The following is a 6,084-nucleotide window of genomic DNA, read 5'->3' on the forward strand; positions in this document are numbered from 1 at the left end:
CCCGCGTGGAAATGTATGGAATCAATTTGTAATCAGTTTGTCATCGGCCAGATGACATTTCGTTCACAAACTGATGACAAACGGATGATAAAATCTGATGACAAACTGCAGCATGCTGACAAACCGTTCACAAAACGCAAATCGGCGTTTGTCAACAGTATGTGATCATTTTGGGAACAGTTCGTTTGGAAACAGTTTGGAATCAGTTTGTCGTCGCGTTTACAAACTGATGACATTCTGTTGACAAAACGGCTGCAGCCTTCGCCGGGCTTCGGCCGGGCTCCCCGTACGGATTCGAATTATCCCGCCGTAAGTTTGTCCGGGAGACCGTAACAGCCCTGTAACGCCTAAACTAAGCGTCTCAGGGCAAAACGTCTTCATGCGATGTATGAAAATAATATACTCTATTGATTTGTGAAATAAAAAAAATACGATTTTACAAAATCGTGGTAGACAACGGAGTTGTAGTGCTTTCGTTTTGCAATTTTTTGAAAAAAGAAATGTGTGCAAGTAAGAGTGGCTATCACAACTTCTATCGATTTAAATACATAGCTGCACACTTTGTTTAGAACTGGGCGTGGCCACGACGAGCCTGGCTAGAAAGAAGGCGTGGCTTCTAACAATGCTACCAACCTTTCGCAAGCAACTCGCTTTATGTTTTTGGATAAATTATGTTATGTTCTCTCCTAACTTTCATTTTCAGCCCACTTATAATAACTCTTTTATAGCATTTTCATGTGCACCTCAAAGGTAGTTATATGCCATATGTTTGAACAATTTTAACTATAAGTACAGGTAGGCATTACCGGGGGAATGCCCACGCATGCGCGAAATGGCCGCGGCTAACATGACTAGCTGCTCTCCGCCCACCTCACGACTTTAACGCTTAATATTAACTAATTGATTTGTCCGTTTTATCAAATTAAATAGGTTTTTGTTAGTTTCAAATCTGCAGAACGCGTCCTGCGAAGTTTGGTGAGTCCCCGATCAGAAGGAACGAAACTGATTTTTGGAATGATCGCCGACGTGCTTGCACACGTAAATCATTCCAAGAATGAGTTTCGTTTCTGCTCATCGGATACTCGTGAAACTTCGCAGGACGCATTCCGCAGCTCTAAAAATGATAATGAAACATTTAATTTGTCATACTAACAAAGCGATCATTTTTGATAAAGCGCTAAAGTCGTGAGGTGGACAGAGCTCTTCACCTACCCACGGGAAAGGACCACGCATGCGCCGTTGAGTTGTTGACAATTCATACCAAATTCAGAAAGTCAAAAAACGGTTTCCACCCCATAGCAGTCATAGGAATTACACATTTGAATTTTTTACAAAAGGTTGGTATTACTGATTTATTTCTTTTAAAAAATCCAGTGGATTATAACAAGGCGGTTCGGTGGTCACGTTTAAATTTCAATAATGTCTTCTCATTCTCGCCCATTGTTGTGAAGCAGATGATATTCGGAACGTCGACTTTAAAAGTTTCTCTTTCCTTCTCCATTGGCTCGGCTCCGCCTTCCCCCACCATAACAAAATATCCCCTTCTCTTAGTGATTCTAGTTGACGAGTCGAGTATTACCATAGCAACTGAAATTTCATTCGCAATTTACTAAAAAACTGTAAATACGATTTCCATAAAACTTTCAGATTCACTTTAGAATAACGAGATCTACATATGAATACAATTTCATGAAAATCTCGTGGGCAGTTTTTTTGCTCCCATAAAGGGCCATATAAAACAATTGACAGACGTTCTCCAAGCGATTTTAGAAGGCACTCTGCAAATCCAAGTGTAGAACAACTCGACAGTTTAAACTGTCAAAATAAAGTTTTACAGTTACAACTGTCAAAATAAAAGTTTTACAGTTGCAACTGTCAAAATAAAAGTTTTACAGTTGCAACTGTCAAAATAAAAGTTTTACAGTGTACTTGTGCACTTTTAAACTATGGATCTCACAAGGTTGAGCCATATCTCATTGAATAGATCTTTTTGTTCTGATTCAGAATATGGTATCACATGCCTCATTGGAGCACATGAGAGTTTTGCCACCAACTACCAACTTCAATCTTGGTAGTAGGTAGTTGCTCCAATGAGGCATGTGATACCATATTCTGAATCAGAACAAAAAGATCTATTCAATCAGATAAGGCTCAACCTTGTGAGATCCATAGTTTAAAAGTGCCCTAGTACCTGAAAAACTTTTATTTTGGCAGTTATAACTGTAAAACTTTTATTTTGACAGTTGTAACTGTAAAACTTTTATTTTGACGGTTGTAACTGTAAAACTTCATTTTGACAGTTTAAACTGTCGAGTTGTTCTACACTTGGATTTGCAGAGCAACTCCGTTGCCTAAAAACCCACCCAAATCGTACCTTTTGAGCGGCTGAAGCCAGGGCAATTAAAACACCACCATTGTGCTCAGATCAAAAAGTTAACGTGGGAGCCATGTTCTAAACCCTCAGACCGTCTTATGTTTATTGCTGTTCTCTTAACCGACTTCAAATGGCATGCCGGTTTGGCACATTCTCCAGCAGTCTGGAGCGTCTGGAGAGGGCTGTAGTTGTCATGCCACCATTTTGTCGTCCGTTTGTCATCAGTTTGTAAACGCGACGACAAACTGATTCCAAAATGTTTCCAAACTGTTCCCAAACTGTTCCCAAAATGATCACATACTGTTGACAAACGCCGATTTGCGTTTTGTGAACGGTTTGTCAGCATGCTGCAGTTTGTCATCAGATTTTATCATCCGTTTGTCATCAGTTTGTGAACGAAATGTCATCTGGCCGATGACAAACTGATTACAAATTGATTCCATACATTTCCACGCGGGCAGGCACCGCTGGCGACCCGCTGGGGCGGCCGCCCGTCGACGCGCAGCCTGCCCCGGGCAGGACCCGCTCTACGCCCGTGCGAGACAGGGTCATGGCTATCGCCCGCATTCACCCGGGTTTCTTATTAACAGTGGGAGGGGAAGGGGGGCGTTACACCTGCATGGCGTTCACGCGGTGCCGACGCGTCCGTCCACACAGTGGCCAGCAGGGCGGCGCCGATGGACGGGTGGGTGACGCCTGGCCAGTGTGCCCGTATTGTGCCATCTTGTAGCGCACCAATAACGGTTACAAGTTGTAATGTTTTTAGAAAAACACAATTGCGTGAGTTATGGCATATACGTTAGGCATATAACAGTTACATTATGTTAACTTTAAACTATAACGAATCGCACGAGTTTTATATTCTAACGTTATGAGAATAACTTTGGACCTCCGTTTTTCCTTTAACTGTTACAGTGGTAACGCACAACAATCCGTTAAATTTGAGTTTGTTGAGGTTTTAACGGTACACTTCACTAACAAATTTAAAGAGTTAAGTCGATAATGTTTTGTCCCAATCACCTCGTTATAAGTTTGAGGTATAACATTAACATTTAACTTCGCGTTATGAGGACCATATGTGATAAGTTACGGGTCCCTGGACGGAACTTTTTAGCAGATGATACATCTAAAACATACATCTAAAACATTATAATGACATAGATGTGTCACACGGAGAAAAAAGTTCAGGTCATGCACCTTAATGTTTAGGCGTCAGTCCTAAAAAAAGCGGTCTCCAAACTTTTCAGGCGTGGTCCCCAATTGTATCAGTGTTTAGACTCAAGGTTTCAGCGTGGCACCCAAACCGATTAGATTTGTTGCAAAAAGGCGGCGTCTAAAAGCAGTTTTGACGCACGGCCTGAACTTTTTTCTCCGTGCAGCATGCTTGTACTCTCAGGCAGAGCAGCGAGCTCAATCAGCCGAGTCAATATAAACTGCTTAGGGTTTGAAATTTACCGGTAATTTTGGTGTGGAGCGGTAAATTACCAATTTTACCGGTAAATTGGTAATTTACCGGTAAATTACCGGTAATTTTGTGAAAAAGGCTTAAAATTGATGAAATCATGGCTAGAGTCAATCATATAAGTGAAAGATCAACAAACAAAATAATATCGAGCATCAAGGTTTGTTTTGGAGTGTATAATGTTAAGACGTTTGTCGATTAGAGAGTGAAAACACAAAACACGTCGTGTTTCTTCGAGCTTTTCATGTTTTGCGGTGTCCATACCACAGCCATCTATTTTATAGGTTGTCTTCGGAAGCTCGATTGAAAACATTTTTTCAATTGCCCTGATTTCTTCTCAATGTTTTCTTTTTCCTTAAAACACATCTTCCATAAGTATTACAATACAGCTTAAATTTGAAAGAAAATTAACTGAAAGAAACCTAAAGTTATATCCACCAGCATGCCCTAACATAAAATAATATCCCCTTTTAGGCCCCCACAAGTTCCAAAGGTGTCCCTCTCAGGAGACGACACAGGGACTCCGTAGTGGAAGAGCCCCTCCAAGTTTCTTTGGCCCGCGATTTGCCTTGTCGTTGACGGAGCATAGTAAAGGAGGCTTCTTCCACCAATTAAAATACGTGAGACATCATGGTCTGTATGTATACTATGTACATGTATATTGATAGTGTTGAGGCATAGAATAGTTCTGTAGGTTCTTGCAGCAAAGATCCGAGCGCGGCTTTCGAGGGATTTTAAACGCCAATTATCTGAAATCCCTACTCAATTTTTCTTTCTTTTGGGACTTCCTAGGGATTCAAAAAGAGGGCTTCGGACGGCGGTTACTTACTCCTGTGTCACTTAGACACATATTGGGCTCAAACCGTTCGTTTCAGTGCTGAAAAAATACGGATTTGTGAGGTTTTGCTGAAGTTTGGTAATTTACCGGTAATATACAGTTCAAATTTACCGGTAAATTTCCGAAAATTACCGGGTAAATTTCCGGTAATTTACCCACCTTTCAAACCCTAAAACTGCTCGTCAAAATTAGCGGGCCACTTTTTCAAACTGGCGCATTTATTATGTTTTCCGGGCTAGAGGGCTAAGATTTGGCAGGAATATGTCCCAAGTGTTCCTCTCGAACCCCAAGAAGTGCGCAATCCGTGCGCCACCCCATTCGACCTGTGCAACCCCTTGAGCGGACAGGGGTAGAAAAGTCGACCTAAACACATCCGAATTTGTCACTTAAAGTGATCGGAGAGTCGAATTTTCTGGTGTACCTATTCAGTTTTGTGTCCTCTTTCGAACGATGCAAGCGAAATCGCGATCGGTCAAACCCACCCCTCTCCACATTTACCCCCACCCCCTCGAGGGGGTGAGTTTTGAGGATGGCCAAACACCGCTGGAAATCCTCCGGGGACACCCCCTGTGGGGGAGGGTGGGGCACATCCGGACACTTTTTATTCTTTTGATTGTGAAAGCCTTAATTTTCAATCTTTTCCGATTGTTTTTGGCCTACAGCTTACTGACATCCTTCGGCTGTCTAGTGACACCTAGCACGGCTATGTGAGCAGCCTAGTAACCGATACAGAAGGGAAATACGAAAGACCTGCTCTTTGTCCGGAGGTGCCCCAGGCAGGGGCACGTCCGGACAACCCATAGACCAGCCTAGATATGTTTAGTGCAGTGGTTCCCAACCACGGGGTCGCGACCCCATTTGGGGTCGCGGGAAATATTTTTGGGGTCGCGGTGAGGTACCTGGGGTCGCCTGGGGTCGCGGCCTGGCCGCTGGACCTCACCGGTGCAACACCACTTGTGCGGAAATACGGAAAAACCACCGGTTGTTTGGCGCTCCCGTACCAGTCGGCCGGCAGGTAGGCCCAGTAGACCCAGTAGCACCCAGTAGACCCTCGGAGACCATCGAAAGCGCGCGCGGGGAAGACGTAAAACCCCACAGAGCAGAATGAGAATGGGAGAGGGGGTCACATTCACAGAAGCAGACTGGACGCACAACACTACCTGCGGGTTGCGGCATCATGAAATGCCCGGCACAGAATTGCTTATTGGATATTTAGGCAAAGAAAAGCTACTAAATGGCCAAATGGGACAATTTTTCTCGATTTTTCTACAATTATTTTAATTTTGTACACGGCTTTGCTTTAATGTGCCTTTATGCACAGCTAAATCAAATACAAATTTGTGTGTATGCCAGGTATAAAACTTGGTATTTGTACCTCCACAAAGTACAAACTGTACCTTCCCGGGGGGA

The sequence above is a fragment of the Frankliniella occidentalis genome, unplaced genomic scaffold (genome assembly GCF_000697945.3).
Source record: "Frankliniella occidentalis isolate FOCC.00 unplaced genomic scaffold, Focc_3.1 Scaffold281, whole genome shotgun sequence".
Lineage (NCBI taxonomy): Eukaryota > Metazoa > Arthropoda > Insecta > Thysanoptera > Thripidae > Frankliniella > Frankliniella occidentalis.